The sequence below is a fragment of the Ambystoma mexicanum genome, chromosome 14, assembly GCF_040938575.1.
Source record: "Ambystoma mexicanum isolate Mex_15411 chromosome 14, UKY_AmexF1_1, whole genome shotgun sequence".
NCBI lineage: Eukaryota > Metazoa > Chordata > Amphibia > Caudata > Ambystomatidae > Ambystoma > Ambystoma mexicanum.
Genome location: NC_090940.1, coordinates 150,894,885 through 150,914,958, shown reverse-complemented (window position 1 = coordinate 150,914,958; position 20,074 = coordinate 150,894,885). Strand labels below are relative to the sequence as shown.

Here is a 20,074-nt window from a genome sequence, read left to right as displayed (position 1 = left end):
GGGACGAAAAGAGCCTTGGGGGAAATCAACACAGCGACACCCCTCTTCTTTGCCCCATATGGAGAATGGAACAAGTACTGGATAGCTTTAGATCGAAGTAACGGTTCCTTCCCCCTAACCCAGTGGGTTTTTTGCACAAATAGGAAATGCAGCTTAAGCCTAGAGAATTCCCTCACCACCAGGGACTTTTTCGTAGGGGAGTTCAACCCCCGCACATTCAGGGACCCCACCAGCAACCTCTGCAAAGAGTCATCAAGTTGACTGGCCATAAGATGCTTTCCCCCCCCACATGAGGACCACTCTTGAATGTCCGCACCCCCAGCTCACACGCACCAGAAGAAACCAAAAAAGGACCCAAAGAACCCCTACTCCTCAGAAACCCGGACAACCCTAGACACACCCCCAAAACCATGAGAACAACTTGCAGACCCCCCTTCCCAACCTAATACAACCCCGAGAACCCCAACACCCTCTCATCCCCACCCCGAGTGCCTGACTCACCACCAGGCCGCCAGAAATCGGCTCCACCCGGGCGCCTCCCACAACATGAAAGCAAATAACATTATGAGCCCCCCACCCCATCACCAGCAACATTCCCCAAACACCCCCACCTGATGTCACCTCCCTCCCGTCCCCAAAACCTCATCAAAAGCTAGCAACAAAGCAATGAACAAACAGCCAAGGGAGCAGCCATGCCCAAAGCAAGACCAACCAAATGGCCCCCCAGATCCCCCCCCAGTCAACCAGTCCAAAAGACTACACCGACAAAGTCAGGGCGTAGGCTGCTTCGGAGATGGGGCGCCACTTTCCTGAATTTCCTGTGCCCCCGCACACGCCGCCGACCCGCAAATTCCGACGGGCCAGGGCGGTCTCCGCCCAATCCATCCCCCACCCTACTTCGTCCTTTGAAGGGGGGTCTCCCAACAGCTCACGTGAGACTCGCTGAATATCAGCTTCTGAAGAAAGAGAGTATTTATAGCCGTCCAGCTCAAAGGCAAGTGAAAATGGATGGCCCCATCTGTAATGGACCCCCTTAGACTGGAAACACCTCGTCAGTGGGCCACAAAGGCTCTGTCGAGCCAGAGTGAGCGCCGAAAGATCCTGATAAACCTTAATTTGAGCTCCTTTCCAGTCGATAGGACCCTTCTTGCGTGTTAAGTCCAGGATCTTGGCTTTTTCAACATAATAATTCAACATAATAATGGAATTTCACAAGGACCGTAGGAGGCTCACCTGCATGTCCCCCGGCCCTATGGGCTCTATCGATTGTGGGCTCGCTGATATTCTCGCCATCAAAAAGACTACTCACAATCGCCTTGACCCCTTTCACAATGTCCGCCTGAGACTCCACCTCCAGTTCAGGCATACCAAAAAACCTCAAGTTAGAGAGTCGTTCCCTATTTTATAGGTCATCCAGCTTGAGGGTAACCTTCTCCTCCCACCTCTCAAGCTCAGCCAACCTCATATCAAATTGCGTCTCAAATAGGTCTGCCGAGGACTGGTTGGCCTCCAGTGACTGAACTCGATCTTCTACAGCATCGACCTTCTTATCCAGAGAGTCCAGGAGTCTGTTGACATCCGCTCGAAAGCCTTGTATCTCCTCCAGCCGGGCCGCCATATTGCGACGCCTCCAACTGAGCCCCAGTCTGCATGGTGGTCTCCTCCGCCTCTACTCTCCGACATTTTTGCAGGGTCAGCGCCCAGTCCATTCAAAGGGGATCAAGAGGGCACCCTGACAGAAGAACAGGAGACCCCCGGAGGCACCTGAATTGGGGCCCATGGCCCGGACCGTCTGGCCTCACCCCTCCACTCACTCAGACACTCCAACAATGTAATCCAGACTCCAGGAGCAGTGGCTCATGTGGCTTAGAGCGCCCCCACCAGGCGCACCTGCATCGGTGTCCAGCTCAGTACCAGTCCAACAGAGTCTCTGGGGGGGGCGACCACTCACCCACCACAATCCTCCACCCAGAGCGGCCACCCAACTTACTGAGCCGACTCAAGAGCACATTGCCTAGGCCCACCCTGACTCCACTCTCCACTGCTGCCCGGACTGAGCCTTCAGGTAACACCTCCCTGCTCCACCACGACACAGCAGGGAGACACGGCGAGCCCCGCAAGACCCCTACCCGCTCCCAGGGTCAGGCCTCCTACTACGCTGCGGGCGACGGGGCCGCCGTGCCCCACCAGCCCCTCCGCTCCAAGGGGCTCACCGCGCCGGAGCTCCCCCACAAGCTCGACAGCCCGCGCCGCCGTCCGCAGCACTCGATCCCCAGGGGAGTGGAGAGGCAGCCTCCGCCCCAGACGTCTCTGCCCTGGTCCCGCAGTCCGGACCGCAGGCACACCTCCAGCGGCGCACGGAACACCACAAGCCCACCAGGCAAACAGCAAGGCGGCAGGGCAGGCCGCCGCACCTCCTCCACGGCAGGACAGTCTTCTCCAGCGCGGCCCGCTCGCTGGAGAGGATAACGCACTGCACACGTCTCGGGCACAAGTACTGCCCAACATCGGCCTCCCGGCACCGCAGGACTCCGGGACTGCTCGCCGCTGGAGCACCAAGGGTTCAGCTTGCCAAGGTAAGGGTCAGAATCCAGCTTCAGCGGTGTTGGGGGGCTTAATTTTCACATATTCTGCGCTCTGGGACGCAGATTGGCTGAGATACGTTAGCTCATCTCAGCGCCCCATGGCAGCTCCCGAACTTTTTGCTTTTACTGGTGGATTATTTTTCCTTATACCTCTGAGTGGGAACCTTTTTCCACACTCAAAGAATCTTTTACTCTCTATGGGGGTTCATTTTTAAGACTCTGCATTGTGTCTTTTAAAAGTTATCCTCTTTGACAACTTTTTGGCAATAAGTGCCTGTTGCTGGGTTGCCCTATGGGCTCCCCTTTTAACTTTCGCTGGCTAGCCTTGTGAGAACTACAGTTCCCAAGGGTACAAAGGATATTTGGATGATCCCTTTTACATTTTATCAGACAAGACCTTCACCCCCCACACCTTATGTGGAGTGCTGGGGAGTTACTGAGTATCCCCTTTTTCATTTTAAATGTAACATTTATGTTACAAGGACAAACTTACCTTTAATGGCTGGTGACAGTGAACCTTTTTATTAATGGGGTGCACATTTACAGTCGGCCGTTTGCACAGCCCCGGTAAAGACACCCATGGGTGCCCATTTTACTAAAATGGCCAGTCTTCTTTTTTCGCCATTTTTGTGTTCCGTGCCCTTACTTGGTCTTTCCCCTGACCACCAGGAAATTCCTTTGTGTGATTTTTACCTTTGCTGGGAGTCCAGTGGATTCCCTGCCTAGGCTCCAGAATGTCTGTAAAGGTAGAAAGCGAGGGAGGAGTCTAAAACTCTGCATTGCTTTGGCTTCCAGCCTGAGTGTGATAATCCAGTTCAACCTGGGAGGCTGGCTGTCCTGAAAGGATTGCCAACCCCCAAGTTTGAATGTTGCAAAGCGGTTTGATTGGCTGACCGATCCTGGAAGCTGAAGAGGTAGTCGACCACTGCAAACAAACCCGAAGAGGATGATGAAGGAAACGCAGCTGAGACGATTTCCAGCAACCAGAGAGCCTACTGTGTAACCGAAGTGTGCTGTTGCCCTTCCTTCCAATCGACCTGGGGTCTCCGGAAACGACGACCCAGAGCCTGGTGAGACCCACTAGACTCAAGAAGACCTGCATTTTGAGCCATCCTACGTCGTGCTGCGACCTTGCAGGGCTGCAATACCCTGGGACCTTGTGCCGTTCTGCGGTGCACAGTCTTCCGAATACCGAATCTTGCAGAATCTTTGTGGGCCTCCAGAGACGTGAATAAAGTCTGAAAAGTCCCCTCAGAGTGCTGGACCTTGCAAATGACAAGAATCCGACCAGCGATATTCTGTCTTCTGTGTTCCTGAGAAGGCGCCAAATCCACAGAGCCGTATCCAGCCACGAAGAAACCCTTGCCTGAAGCCTTCTGTGTCGTTCTCTGCTGAAAAAGCCCATCCTGGGTCCTGTCTTCTGTCCTCCGGACAAGGAATGCAGTGCCTGGGTTTTTGGCTGCAGATCCTGAAGTTCTCCTGCTGCAGAATCGTCTGTGCTTAAGTACTGTGCTGGCTTGGGTATTTACTTGCCTCAAGTTTCTTCTGATTCATGTGTAGTTTTGGGGTGTTTTCTGTGATTGGGAGGTCTCTCATCCTGTTCACCCAGGCCCACTGCTGGAATCCTCCTAGAGTGTCTTCTCTGAAGTCCCTGGACCCTCAACTAACTCGGACGTAGAATACTTACTAGTTTGAACAGTCTTCCTCTGGAACTCTGAACTTTTCCTACAACAGAGCCCTAACTCACCCTGCCTACAGCTGGCTCCTAGACCACTAGGGTCCCTCTTCTGCCTCTGAGAGAATTCATGTACTAGAATTGGGAAGGGCTGGATACTTTAAAGGGTCTGCCTTGAAAAGTAAAACAAGTGTTGAAAAGTGTACTTACTTGTGAATGAGTTAGTTGGTAACTTTAAAATCTCAGACTGTATAGTGACAAAAGGTTATTACTTACCGTAGATATGTTTTGCCATTCTGAAAAGTATATATAGGTTTTACTTACCTTGAATAAGCTGTGTGCCTTCTTAAATAAGTATTTTCAAAGTTTTACTATCCTTACAATCTGTTTTGGCATTCTAACAGAAGGAAGGTAAAAGATTTAACTTACTCACCTGTGAATTGGGTTCCCCTCTTCCCAAAATTAATGCTGTTTGTTTCACTGTATTATTCCTGTTCTGGTAATTGTATGAGTGTCCCCAATTGGGTCTTGCTTCCCCTGACTTGCTGTTAGCCAGTCCAGAATAAGTCTGCCTAGGTCATAATTACCTTATAGGTTGCTGGTAGCTCCTGAACAAAATACATAAGGCATCATTACGAGGTTGGAGATAAGGGAAAAACAATGCCGGTAAAGGATTACCGGCATCGCTTACCGCTCTGGTCTATTACAACCCGCCAACCTGCTATTAGCGGCACCGTAAATAACAGTGCCTCTAATAGCGGCATGGCCGTGGGCACGCGACCCTTCATGCCGGCAATTACGGCATGGCGGAAACAGGAGTACATCACAAGTCAGGCGGACATGCAAATAGCGGAATGAAGAAGTTGCTAAAAGTCGATACCGGCATGGAGGAAATACCGGCATCGCGAACCACCCGTAAACGGCCATGTGCAGTGTTCTCAAATATCACAGGTGCACACAATCAGCACAGGTGGAGGCAATGTAGATTGGGCCAGCACAAAGGGAGCACACCACACCCCTTCCCACACCAAAATGATTCCAATACTAGTAGCAATGCTGGGGCTGGAGGACATGCTTGCATTGCAACTCCAGCAACAACAACAGGCAGCACAGAGGAGACGCAGGAGGAGAAGGAGGGTGAGACAGGCACAGCATGCCCCACCAGTGCAGGCAGTTGTGCCACACAGGCAGCCCCCAATCCCTCGAATCAGAGCCAGTCCATTCAGCCTAACCCCTGAGCAGATCCACACCCTGTACTGCCTGGACCGGGAAACCATCACCACCATTGTGGACATGATACATAACGACATTGTCAGCCTCATAGACATCCATACCGCCATCCCCCCTCTACTGAAGGTGGTGTCTTTGCTCCACTTCCTGGCCACAGGCACCTACCAGCACACAGTAGGGCAGATGCATGGCATATCACAACCATTATTCTCACGCACGCTGAACCAAGTGCTCGATGCCCTCCTGAAGCACACAGGCGACCACATATCCCTACCACGGACTGCCCAGGAGATCTCCAACACCAAAGTTGGCTTTCATTCACTGGCAGGCATCCCAAGTAGCATCGGTGCCATCGACTGAACCGATGTGGAATTGGTGGTCCCACATGCCATGGAGGTAGTGTACCGCAACCGTAAGTTATACCACTCCATCAACGTGCAAATGGTATGTGACTCAAACAAGATCATCACACATTGTTGTGGCCGATATCCCGGATCAACCCATGATTCAATGGTCCTGCGGAACTCCACGATACCACGCTACATGGAGCGACTTGCAGGACAACGTTCCTGGCTACTCGGTGAGTTGCATGGCAAGCACATGGCAGTGTGATGTGGGGAGATGATTGGAGGGGAGAGATGCATACTTCACCCTGCTGAGATGGGGGGGGAGTTGCATACTTCACCTGGCTGAGATGGAGGGGGAGATGCATACTTCACTTGGCTGAGATAGGGAAGGGAAAGACGCATACTTCACCTCGCTGAGATGGGGGGGGGGGGGAGATGCATACTTCACCTGGCTGAGATGGGGTATCCTTGAACAGGTACAGCAATTGATTTGGACTGAATGGGCATTCCTTTAGCCTTAGCTCATGAATGGTCCATAAAGATCCAAGCAGCTCCAGAGTCCTCCAAGGCAATGGTATCGATTTTGCCTGATAAAGGCAGCACGACAACACCACGCAGAACCAACAATGTAGAGGTTTTGGAAAATCCAGAATTGTATAAGATATTTTGTGTATACTCCCATACTGACATCCCTCCTAAGGATGGGAGCTGGCCTTTACTCGAACGCCTAGGTGGAGGCACAGGACAAAGATGTAACAAATATTCTGCTGAACCACAATACATACATAGGCCCTTCGTTGCATCTCGTCATTGGAGAAAGGACCCCTTGCAGTACCAATTTGCATGATCTCTGAGGTTTAATTTTTTTTTTTTTCAGACACTTGTGACTCCTCTCTCCAGGGTCTTTTCTAGAGCTGTCCTGGGTGTCCGTCTTCTTCCTTCTGATCTTCTTCATCTCTTCTTCTTTTAAGGTCCTTCATCTCGTTGAGATAAGGGTGAGCCGCTCCGGAGGCCACGTTGCCAGGGTAGCATACACCAAACAGGGATTCCCGGGGAGCCGACCCCAACCAGGTATAAAGTCTTGCGGCTGAAAAAACCCTGAAGAAGATCCAAATACAGAGGAGCCGGAGAAGAGTGGAGCTAGGATGTGTGCAGCTTGTTGATGTGTCCCTAATCCTGAAGGACTCCTTTGACAATCAGGTGAATAAGATTGGGACAGTCCGGCACCTCCACTGCAAGGTCGAGAGCGTAAAGAGATCTAAAGAACGTGAATGCCAGGATACTGAAGCACAAGGAATAGAAAGGAAGCAGCTCCGTTTAACAGGCAAGAAGGAGCGGAAAGCAGAATAACTCCCATGTAGGTGGGAAGAATCAGGGGCTGAGAATAGAACGGATGGGAGAAAAAACTGGGCGAACAGGGACGAGACCCAGAGAGAATGAGACTCAGCGTGAAAGAGAGAAACAGCAAACGCCTCTGGAAGGCGCGGGAGAGGAGGCACAAGAGAGCGAGAGACAAGATGGCGAACGAGGATAAACGCCAAAGGAAGCAAGGCAGCAGCGGAAAACAGAACGGGAGCAAGAAGCTCCAGAGAAACAACTAGCGTTTCACCAACAAATGAGAAATATTGCAACGCTCTGTGCTGCACTCGGTCTCCGAGTAAAAACTGGCAGCGGCCATCTTGAAAAACACCAGACCGCTACAGTGCAACAAGGGAAAAAACGCAACAGAACTCCTAATGGAGTCTCCAGCGGTGCCAGTGTTCCCAATGGCGCACCATGACAAGAATGGATAAAGGAAGAGATCGAACTGTGCCCTTATTCTTTCTCTTTTCTGATTTCCGTTCTTGCAATCTGAAGTCGATCTATAGGGTAAGTTTAATGAGTTCATCAAACGTCTGGGAACGAGGAATGCTAGCAATTTCATCCTTAAGTTCCTCGTTGAGCCCTCTGCGGAACAAGGTGAAGCATGCTTCCTCAGGCTACCTTGTGGTTTGCGATATTTATTCAAATCTTGTGACATAGGTCAGAGTGTCCACAGAACCCTTGACAAAATCCAAGAAGGATTCCTAACTAGTTTATGTTAATTCCAGACGTTAAAACATTCAGCTGAAAGTGGCAATGAATCCCGCATAGTTATCTAAAAGGGGTTCACAAGCCACAACAAGGGGTTTTGCCCAAGTCAGCGCACTCCCAGATAAATGAGAAATCAGGAAGTAACCTTTGTGTGGTCAGAAGGAAATGCATTTTGTTGGAACGAAAAAACTCACTACCTTTACTTTACTTTGGGGCTCTCTAGACGTTCCGGCGGTGGCCATAATGGTTGGTGCATCCTCCCCCCATGTGTGTTTTGAGCCCGGACGATTTCCGCACCTGCCTTCCTCCTCTGATTCATATACCCAGAGGCCTTCTTTAGCCAGGTCATCTTTGTTGTGTGCCTGCTGTGCCTTTCTTGAGGTAAGAGCTATCTCCACGAAGAACTTTGTCTTCACTAATCGGAAAGGAGGGGTACTCGATATCCTCTGAGGCAAAAAGAAATAGGTTGTAGTTCCTTTTAATTTCCGACAGTAAAGCAGATCTACAGAGTGATTTTATTTTGTTCTGTTTTTCTAATCTAAGCCATACTTTTGGAATTGTAAAGTTTGACGTCGCAGTTTCTTCTTTTTTTGTGGCGGAATAATACTGATTTCTTTCAAGTTTCTCACTGCCTCCATACTGAGTACGTATCTCAAGGTTTTTGAATTTCCCTGGCCCATTCCAACAGTCTACTTCTACTAGTGTGGAACTTGATGGCGTCTCAGCTTGAGGAGCAGATGGGGGAGGTTCATTGGATGGAGGTAGTGCAGAAACTGTTTTCCCTAATGGTTTTAAGAAAATTGGTGCCAGTTTTGTGGCAACTTGCCTTTTCTCCGCATTAGTCTCAATTGTTTTCCCCTTGTGCGATTTTTGTTTTAGAAATATTGGGGCAATCTTGATGTTTGTGTGGGCCGGTTTTTGGTTTGAGTTATTGGAAGTAGCAGGTAACAGGGTTATGGGTTCCGTTTCTTGCCAAAGTTTGAGGTTTGAACCCTGATGTCACTGAGGTGCTCCTTGTGTGTTTTGAGTGCCTTCTTTTTCCCATTTTTCCCGGGTACCCGCTTGCTGGCCTGGAGATCGGTCGAGTTTGAGGTCTGCAAGGAATTGGTGACGGGGGATACAGTTACAGAAGAGTCAGCCATCTTGTCACTCACAGGTGTTGTCAGGTTTTTCAGAAAAATATTTTTTCCTGTTTTTTTTGGGACCTGATTTTTCTGGTTTTTTGATTTCTTCATAGTTTTGTCCCGTTGTGTGTAAAAGACGGTCTCTTTTGTTCTGCCCTCTTTATTCCTTTTTTGCCATTTTTTACTCTTGGGTTTCCGTAGTGCTTTTGAACTCTGACTCGAACTACCAGTCGGATGCTCTTGTGGAAATTCTCCATGAGTTTTTTGGGTACTGTCTTCAGTTTCTTCGATTACGTCGATGTCAACATTTGCCAATCTTCGAAATTCTTCCAGGATTGAATCCGAGAGCGGGGTGTCATCAAAACAGTCTTTGGCACCCTCTCCTTCCAGAGTGTCAGTCTGGCTTTGAGGATTTTGGCTTTCCAGAGGGAGCTTCTTTAAAAGCTCGTGAGTTGTGGCATTGCCTTTTGCCCCCTCTTTCAAAAGATTGTAAATTTGGGCAATGTCCAAGCCTTGTTTGACTCCCTCTATTTGTGTTTCTTCTAAGGTTGGAATCAGAATAGTGTTCATGGTGTTATTTGTGGCAACCAATGCTGATTCATTCTTAGAATTCTCATGTGATATTTCCAAAAGCAGGCCTGCTTGATTTTGTACTTCTGTTTTTAGAAGCTCAAATACGGAGACCAGCGAATTTAGAACAAAGCTCAGGGCTGCCAATGTGCTTTCGCTAGCTGAGGGTGATCCGTCTGGAGAGGAGGCTATTGGCCCTTCTTGTTGCTCTTGGTGAATAGGCGAGCTAGCTCTATTTTCTTGAATAGTGTCTGTGGTCGTTGGCATAACTTGGACACTCTCTATGGTGGGGGTATCTCCCAGATTCGTATGATTATAGTCAGGTAGCTGCCAGGTGGCATCCATCATATCGACCAAGTCATTGACACTCTTATTTCTTTTTCTGAGGAAATGATAATTGATTCTACTCTGAATTTTTCTTGTCGTCAGGGTGTACTCTAACCCTCGTTTCCAGCCCTTCTGAATATGGAGATTTGGGAATGCCACCTCAGGGGTTTGCTGGCTGTCTATGTGGCTGAGAGGTTGGATGCAGCTGTACTGGGGCAGGGTCAGAGACTTTGGAAACCTCCTGCCCAGCCTTGCTCCCTGTCTCCAGGTATGAACCATCCTGGGTAGCCATCTCTTCCTCGGAAGGAGAACTCCGTAATCTCATTATAAGCGTAGCTTGTAAAATATTGTTAAGATGGTGAATAAACTTACCTTGGATTTATTTACCTTTTTGCTGCGTCTCCAGTGCGCCAAACAGTCACTCAACAGACGCTGGGCTTTACTCCTGTCGGGCTTAACGCCGCAAGGGTGGTTGGGTCTGCGTTTTGTAGACCAGGAAGTCACGTGATTGGTCACGTGCGCGCAAGTGGGCTCCGCCTCCTCCAGGAAGCGGCCGGTGCACAGCAAGAGCCCCCTACGGCTCGCAATGCTGTGATGACAGTGATGATAGCAGCAAATGAACGTTCAATGCCACAAAAATGCAGTTTCCACATGACAGCAGCACTCGCCGCTCGGGCGGTTGGGTCTGCGTTTTGTAGACCAGGAAGTCATGTGATTGGTCACGTGTGCGCAAGTGGGCTCCGCCTCCTCAAGGAAGCGGCCGGTGCACAGCAAGAGCCCCCTACGGCTCACAATGCTGTGATGACAGTGATGATAGCAGCAAACGAACGTTCAATGCCACAAAAATGCAGTTTCCACAGGACAGCAGCACTCACTAATAAACTCACTAAACAGGCGTCTTGAAACTCCTTGAGCTTCTTGGGATTCCCCCTGATATTTTTCAACCATAGATTGGTTCGGTAGGGGTACAGGGGCCATATCACAATTCATGAGAGCCTGACACAGTGGGGCATTTTCAAGCGTTAGTTGATGCATTTCAAGAGTAAGCCCCTGGTCGGTGTTCACCAACTCCTGAAGTTGGTCCATTTTTTCTTTTTCTTTCAGGCGTTGCAATCTATCAAGACCATGCCTTACCTTGTTGTCAGACGGTGCATTCTTAGGTCAATTGCAGCATCTTATCCCCTGGGCAGCCACCGTGACCCAGGAGATGTAACTGAATGTTTGGCTCTGCCTATGGAATGCAGGGCCAAATCAGTCGGAAAAACCCTAGTTACGGGTAAAAAATCCACGCCAAATGAAACAGGAGAAAAGGTCTAATGAAGGGTGGGAACAGCGGCAAGGCAGGCGAGGTTCCAGAACCAGAAGGGTGAGTACCGAAGTCAGGAAAGGCAGCACAACAAAAAGCAGCAAGGCGTCAAGTAAACTGGACAAAGAAGGAAGGAGAAAGTCCACAGTGTAATTAATGGAGAGAAGGCTTACCAGAATGGCAAACTAGCGTTAGTCCAAGGGGAGAACAACGCAAAGTTCCGCCGAGCGTGAAGGCATCACATAGTGTTGGGACGGCATCCAGACTTCTGAGCATGTGACGTCATGTCACAAATGTGTGTACGAGAAGTACGGAGTCCGCCATCTTGGAATGGGGAAAATCTGCACCAGCGTTTCCACAGTGACTAGTTTTGGGCACCAAGGTAGCGGCGGTGAAACATGGCACCCCTAGGGAGGGTATTGCGTAGTGGGCTCACCTTCCGAGCCTCATATGAGAAAGGCTCCCCCCCTTGAGAGATTTGACAGAATCCCACAAATTCGTCACAAGTGGTAGGGTCAGTTAGGGTAGCGTAACGAATCAGGAGTAAGACTCAGACACAGAGGTATTGGGGCAATTGCTGTAGTCTCTCTCACCCTATCACTATGAGGGGGTTTCCCTGTGTGATGAATCTGAGGATGCCATCACTCCTTTTCTGGCAGTAACCTCTCCCCATGTGGCCAGCGGATGGTAGCCGCTACCTGACCCTGGGGGCAGTTACTACATGGGGGGTGCGACCATCGAAGGGGTGATGCATCATCGGATAAGACATGGCATCCCCTTTCCCTCTTAGGCATACCCCCTCCATTCCGCAGGCCTCGATGGCATATTGTGCCGATTCCCTTCAACTATCCACAAGACCTATTGGTAACACCTTCCAATACTCTACACATAAAAAACGAAGAACTGCCTACAACTTTCATACATCTAGAAATACTGGGGTGAGGAGACTGAATGGAGTAATGCAGATCACCAGGGATGTGAAGCACCAGATATGCTCTACTGGTTGTGAGCATATGATAGGTGCCGGGACATTTAAAAGCTTTACCCAGCATGGAATGAGAGACCGCTAATTGGGAAAGTCAAGCCCTCTCAGTGTTGACCGAGGGACTGTGAGGACGTCAAGGCGATTGTGGAGCCGGCAGGCTAGGGAGCAAGGCAGGAGATGGAGGACTGAAGAGGTGGGTTAACCGTGTGACGAACGCGAGAGGGAAGGAAGAAGAAACTTCCTAGCGACCATGGGAAACTGGAAGCAGCCTCACCACCACCCGAACACGGCATGAGTGTCCAGAGGAAAGCGTGCGCCGCAAAGGATGTGGAAGCTGTTCAGTGAAGGCTGGAAACTCGCAAGCTGGAGGCGGTCCATCAGAGTGCTGCCTCGCGTCTACCACGAGGGAATCCAAGGATGCTTGGGTCCTTCCTTTCATCTATCTTCCTCTCTACCTGTGGTGTTCCCCAGGGGTCTAACCTCTCGCCCTGGCTTTTCAACCAATGTCTGGCAACTCTCGCCCACTGCATTGCTACTTTCTACTCAAATTTCAATTGCTACGCTGACAACACGCAACTCATTTTCAGGCTGCCCTCTGCCACCTCCTCTCCTTCTCTCATCTCTGATTGCCTAACTGCCATTCTAGATTGGTGTGCCGGCAGTGATCTTTGTCTGAATGCCAGCAAGACGGAGATCCTGCTCATCGGCACACCTTCACCATCCTTTCCCCTCACTCTCTGGCTGGCCCCCCTTGGCCCTCCTCCTACCCCCACCTGCGAGGCTAAGAACCTTGGGGTCATCTTTGACTCCACCCTTTCGTTCTCCGCCCACATCTCTGAGGTCTCTAAAACGTCAAATTTCCTACTGCACCTCCTCAGAGGTACTCTGCCTTTCCTCTCCTTCCCCCAGAAGCTCATGGTATCCCAAGCTCTGGTTCTCTCTAGCTTGGACTATTGTAACAGCCTCTTTCTAAATCTACCTGCCTCTACTCTCTGCCCTCTGCAACTAATCCAGAACAGGACTGCGTGACTTGTCCTTGGCCTCAAGCCCTGGGATTGTATCTCTCCAGCTCTGAAATCTCTCCATTGGCTCCCAGTGGATGCAAGGATTAAATTCAAAACCCTCTGCATTGTCCACAAGGCTTTCTGGGGCCTGGGTCCAAAATACCTTCAGCTATCCCTCTGCAAATACCACCCCTCTCGAGCTCTTCGCTCCTCTACCTCCAACTCCCTCAGGGTCAGTCGTTTTTCAAAGAAACGAGCTGGGGGTAGATCTCTGTCTTCGGCAGGTGCCTCCCTCTGCAACAGCCTCCCTGCCACTCTAAAACATGAGGAGAACCATCTCTGGTTCCGGAAGCACCTCAACACCTTCTTTTCTTCTGCCTTCGCTCACCCTCTCCCCTGCTGATCTGTTCTCTCTTGGCACCGTGCACCTGGCCACCCTCTGTCCTCCGGGCCCAGGTACCTGCTCACCCTGCCACCCACCCGCACTGTCTCCGGGCCACCCCTTACACTGGGGTCTGTATCTGTACCCATACAGACCTCCCCTTTTTCTTTCTGCACTTATCAGACCTACCCTGTCTGCTGCCTTAAACCTAGCACTTGCAAATTGCTGGCTGCACTACCACGGTTTGTTGCCTTTATTATTTATTTATTGTTATTTATCTGTTTCTCCTCTGCTTCGCACTTTCCACTTCTCCCATCCATGCACTTTTCCCCCTCCGCCTCTCCCATGCACTTGTGCGTTCTCAATGTCACTAGGCCTAGTAAGATCACTGTTTTGTTCTCCCCTGTTCCCCTCCTTGCCTTGTCACACTCTGAAACACTTGTGTACGAGCGCAATAGAAATAAATTATCAATAACAATGAAACCGGTACTAGAGAGAGAATATTGGATACTGGGAGCTTCGGCAAGGCTGCTAAATGAAGTCAAAAGTGTATGACGCCAATGAGAAGAAATATGAAATCCAATGTTACCTGAAAAGGGTTTACAGATGAATGTGAGAGAAAAACAAGTTAGAAATTGTATGAAGCAAATCAGAAGAAAAGTTCAGACAGGAGAGTAAATGAGGCGCAAGCAGGTTCTCACTGTATAAAGACAAGTTTGGAGTGTGTGAGTGTTTCCAGTGTGCAGTCTGCTTTCCCTGTTTGTTCCTTGCAGGTGTGATCAACTGACAAAACCCCTACTCTGGAAGCAGAAACGGCTGGTAAGGCATTGAAACAATCTAAAATGACCACAATTCCCCCTTGTTCACAGCTTCTATTCCTCAAAACGAAGTTTGTTCACCTTCCTTGAAAGACGCCACAATGTGGATTGAAGACTCAAGACTGGGTGTGGAGTTTGTGGGCTTAGCAAAGGCTGTGGAAGGGAAAAAAGCTCCTACAGTGCCTAAAACAAATGATGTCAAATCGGTGGAAATATTCAAAAATTCATCTGTGATAACTCCAATTCATGTGCTATTAAACTCTAGGCGGTCAGAATCAACTGGGATTTCTAGACGAAATTACCTGGACTTAACGGATGCAGAAATTTTGAAGACAAGTGTCTCGACCGGATTCACATGCTCTTAAGTCGAGGGGAGGCGTGTTGAATGAGTCAAATATGCTGGTCCATTCAACGTTGCACAGTAGGCTTAAGGATGCAGCAGATGGGGCGATGGCAAGTCCACAGCTGCCCATGTCTGAAGCTGCTGAGGTGATAAATGCAAACATGGGTGTGGACTTGACGCCTCTCGCCCATGGATCTGCCGGTTCTGCCTGAATTCCAACTGACTCACAAAGGAATGTAGAGATAACAACTATGGAGTCGTCTGGCGATAGGTTGCTGAAACCCGAAACTGGAACTGTATTAGATGAGCCTTTTAATTGTTCAGTAATTGTTGGGGTAAATAATTTAAACACAGAAGTTACTGCATCTCCACTAGTGGCTAGAGTGACAAGAGACATTGCCGAGATTAAAAGCAGATAGGAATTAAAGGCTAACTTCAAAAAACATGCGTGCAATACAGAGCAACTAAATCAAATCTCCTCCATTTTCTACTCAAGTCAAATCTTCGGCACTGTTAGTTAAGATTTTCGTATCAATGATAAATCTTCCTGACCTGTGTCAACCCCATAACGTTTTGCTTTGACTAGGTAACTATTTTACCTTGTCCCTAGGTGAAGTGGAATCTTTTTACCCCCTCTCATAATCTTTTACTATTTTTACGGGTGACCTTTTGATGTCTCTCCGTAGTGTATGGCTGACGTTATAGTTTCCTACAACTTTTGGGCTTAGGTTGGGTTGCCCTCATAGGCTACCCTGTTAATTTCTCTTTCATGTACTTGGGTGAACTTTAGTTCCCAAGTAGTAAAGAGCGACACCCTCAGTGAAGGATGGCTTGATCTTAAACTGTTCGAATGTGATGAGACTGTTCCAGCATATTCTTTTGCTGCATTTTGTACATTCTGTGGACATCGAAATTGTGGAGTTTGTAGAGGAACCAAAAATGGATAAGGTGAACTTACTTCTGCCATCGAAAGGGGTTAGATCATCGCAACTTGAAATGGCGCATTTACTTCTGCCTTTGGGATTTCAGCTGAGTGAAAGGGCGGTGAATCGGTGCCCGATAAAGTCAGAACATCTCACCTAGTAAGATTGTTGTCTGTCTTCCCTCTGTTCCCCTTCCCCTGCCTCGTCGCGCACCTGAAACAATTGTGTATAGGCGCGTTATAAATGCCATATCATATCATATGTCACCCTTGAATTGGTTGTGCCTCTTTCCCAAAAGTAAGGCTGTTGGCTTCACTAACTATTTCTTTCAGAGAATAGATGTATAAATTCCCCAACCTGTTCTTGCTACCTCTAGCTTGCTGTATAGCCTGTTTAGAATAAATCTGCCTAGAATAACATTGAATCATTCATAAAGTATAACATTGGGTTTTGGTTTTGCTTCCGCTGGTCTGTTTTATACAGATGCTAAAACAGTCTTAGGTCTATACATATCTTTAAGTTGCTGATAGCTCCTTTAAAAAGTACATAGGTTTTACTTACCTTGAGTTAGCTGTGTGCCATCCTAAAATAAGTTAAAGCGTTATTGCTTAAGGGACCCAGAGGGAGCTCACACCCTTCGAGAGGATCCTGGATACTGTGTCAGGTTCCCAGGGACTGATTGGCGACTAAAAAAAGATGGGAGGGTGGCCTGGGGAGGAAGCTTGACCCCCAAATGTGGCAGAGAATGTGTTGGGGTGCCTTCCAGACGTCGATCTTTTGCCAGTATAAACTACATGCAATTAAACTGTTGCACAGATGGCAATATGACTCCGGTTAGGCTATCCAGAATGTACCAAGGTGTGAGTCCAAAGTGCTGGCATGAGTGCAGATCGAGTGCTGACTATTGGCATTTGTGGTGGTGATGTGGTACAATCATACTGGGACGAGGTCCTCAGCTGGATTAGGGACCTGTAAGGGATCACGAGGGGGAAAACACTGATGTTGGTTCTGTTTGGGTTACAAGAACTTGCGAGAAGGGTATGCCTGGCTACCCACTGGAAGAGAGAGTTCAACAGTCTTGAAGGAAACCCAATCTGAGTTTGTGCAGAGGGGAGAAACCCAACGCCAGAGTACTTTATGTCTTATATGTTATGAAACGACATTGAAAGTTAAGCGAAACTGATCTCAGATCGAGGTACTCTAAAAAAAGTAGACAAGTGAGAATGAACACGTGAATGCCATACAGATGTTATGGGAATGTGAGGCTGGGGGTCGACTTTAGGGAGCTGCGTGGGCTGGGGTGCGTGGGGGGTAGTAGAAAGACACAGATTGTCTTGTTTAAGTTGAAATGTTGACTGTCCGTGTTTAACAGACTTTTTTTTATGCGAATGGAAATGTGCTCCTTTCTTGAAAAACTTAATAAAGCAACATTTTTCTATTTTAAAAGTGTTAGACTGAGGTAAGCAATGTGTTCCACTGATCTGAATAGCAACTGTAAAAGGATATTACAACATTAGGTTTTACCTGCCTAGAATAGTTGTGTGCCATTCTTGAAAAGTGTTAGTTAGGTGTAGCTGACCTTGGTCTGCCTGGTACATCATACATTAGTGTAATGAGGTCTTGCTTATCTTAGACTGCGTTCCACTGAGCTGTAAAGCAACTGTAATTGAATATTACACCAAAAGGTCTTACTCATCTAGAATAACTGTTATGCTCAAAATACTTATAGGTATTTCCTGTTCCTTGAATCTGTGTTCCACTAATCAGAAAAGTATCTTGGTAACAGGGTTGGTTGATTAAATGATTCCTTAACTGAGTGTCAATGCATAACTGACAGGGTCTGCTACCCTTGAATTACTATAAAGTAATCTGAAAGTAACTCATGGTTTTACTCCCCATGATTAGGTGTGGCCTATACTAAATGTGTTTGAGAAGGCCTAACTTACCTAGAAATACTGTTCATTTTATGAACAGGTTCTATGTTTTCGTCTGTGTACTTTAAAGTATAGTGCTGTTTTTATAATTGTGGTTATATATAATGTGATAGTACTTATTTACCCAAAATTTACCTTGGTCTACTTGTATTTAAAGAAACATTTTATTTGTACAATGCATAGTGTTTCAGTGTTTCTTTGGGACATATGTGTACTACAGTTTCTTTGTACTGATTCTACAGCCCTCTCTCCCTCCTAAAATAAGCCTGGCTGTTCAGTCTACCCTACCATATACTCATGTGGTACAGCCTTATACTAAGAGTGGAGTCTTGTACTGTCTCAGTTGAATGGTTTAGTAAGCACTTAGTTGGACTTCATAAAAACTGTCCTAACAGGCACAATGTTCATTGGATCCTCACAATGAAAATGACAGATATAGCCAACTCAGCAAAGATGAATTTCTTTTTCAAAAGACCCTTTCCCAGCACAGGCCGAGACTGAAATAATCCAATCATTGTCCTCAACTTCCTCACTTTATGACTGTTTTTTCACCAAAAACATTAAGAGGCCCAGCCTATGCATTACATTCCACGACATTTAAGTTGAAATGAAGGATGATGTCAGCACTTACTATCTCGTTATCTCCCTTCGTGAAGTTTCATGAAATAATCAGTTACCACTTCAAAGATCAATTCACTCTTTTAGCTATGATTCACTCCAAAATGATTTACATTAAATCATTTGTTACCTCCCTGCAATCCCGAGTTAATCATGAAGCGGAATGCTCCCAACAACTCCAGCAGAAATTGCTAGAGTCAATTGACGTGGAACGAGCGGATAAAAAACGACTATTGGGATCACTGTTGGAGTTGTTACATTTGAAATCATCAATTCATAGCCAGAAAGTCAGGACTTCAACGATGTTAGCTGAAGAGATCATACCTAAGCTGGCTGGATCGGAAAATACGATAACTATAGAAAAGGACAAATCAAAATGCTGAATTGGAATCATTGGACCCCTTGCCTGTTAACGAGGAGACTGTAACTCTTAGACCTCAAACAGTAGCATCATTTATTGCCAAGGATAATCCTCCAGAAGCCGAGACAGAAAGATTATTGCCCAAAATTAAGGAGGTCAGAGGGCAGCACCATTGAAGCCTACTAAGGGGTTCTTTTTCCAACAATATCTACGAGATAAAAAGTGAACTGTTCTTCCACTGTTACCTTTCCAATATTTAAAAAAAGTAAGAAGCGAAAACTCGTGAACAAACCCTTGAAACAGGACTCGCAAAGGAGAAAGTCGAAAAATATGGCTTCGCAGAAAAACAGGAAATCGAATAGCTCTGGAGTATTCCTGAGAAATGTAACAATTCCTTTACCTTCGCGTATTGAGACGCCTAATGAACAAAGGTTCCTGTCATCCATCAATAGCCAAACCATGAAACCTTTAGACGACTGTGACCGTTCGAGGTTTGCTCGGATATCATCTGACAGCTGTCTCTCCCTCGAGGTGGAGGATAGCGTGAACCTTTCTGTTTATACGACTCATGGCGACGAGCCGGATGTAGAGGTCTGGGTGGATGAGCAATATATCCCTATAGATCCGAGGCCTTTGAGTTGGGATCTTCCAATAAGGGTGAACAATTTGCAAAATGGAGTTCTACCATCAGGTAATCAATTGATTTTTCTGAAAATGGATGCCCTTAAATCAGAGCTTGCCCCGAAGGTGAACTCACTGTTTCTGACTTTGGAAGAGAAACGGTTAGCTGCGAACTTGCAATGGAAGACCTACTTGTACCTTCAACCATCAACACTGGCTGGTGTTAGAAATAAAGGAACGAACTTTGAGGTGCGCTCCCCCCAGAACAGACTGGTCTCACCTACAAAGCTTGAGAGATGGGAGGAAAAATTAAATAAATCAAGCTATTCAAAGAATGCAGGTAGGAATCAGGAGGCTTCTGTCTTGGGCTTGGAGCATATACTCTAAGTGAAGGATGGCTTGATCTTAAACGGTTCGAATGTGATGAGACTGTTCCAGCATATTCTTTTGCTGCATTTTGTACATTCTGAGGACATCAACATTGTGGAGTTAGTAGAGGAACCAAAAATGGATAAGGTGAACTTACTTCTGTCATCGATTGTGGTTAGATCATCGCAACTTGAAATGGCGCATTTACTTCTGCCTTTGGGATTTCAGCTGAGTGAAAGGGAGGTGAATCGGAGCCCGATAAAGTCGGAACATCTCACCCGAGATCAGACAATGTTATATCATGAATTAAAAAACGCATCTGGACTGATCTATTCAATCTGGCTGCTTTACAACTCAGAGAGTAGACAGGAGACCATCGGCTCCATTTGAAAAGTACTTCCACTGAGAATCCCGAGAGGTCCCTTAAAAGTAACATTTAGGATTCCAAAACTGCCGCCGACACTAGGTAGACGTGTCGA

General features: G+C 47.6%; 1 long non-coding RNA gene across 1 annotated transcript in view; it reads right to left on the bottom strand.

Moving 5' to 3' along the window:
• LOC138527261 (uncharacterized) overlaps positions 1-20,074 on the bottom strand; it is a 262,910-nt gene that overhangs the window by 163,302 nt on the left and 79,534 nt on the right. The gene's annotated exons all lie outside the window — the stretch shown is intronic.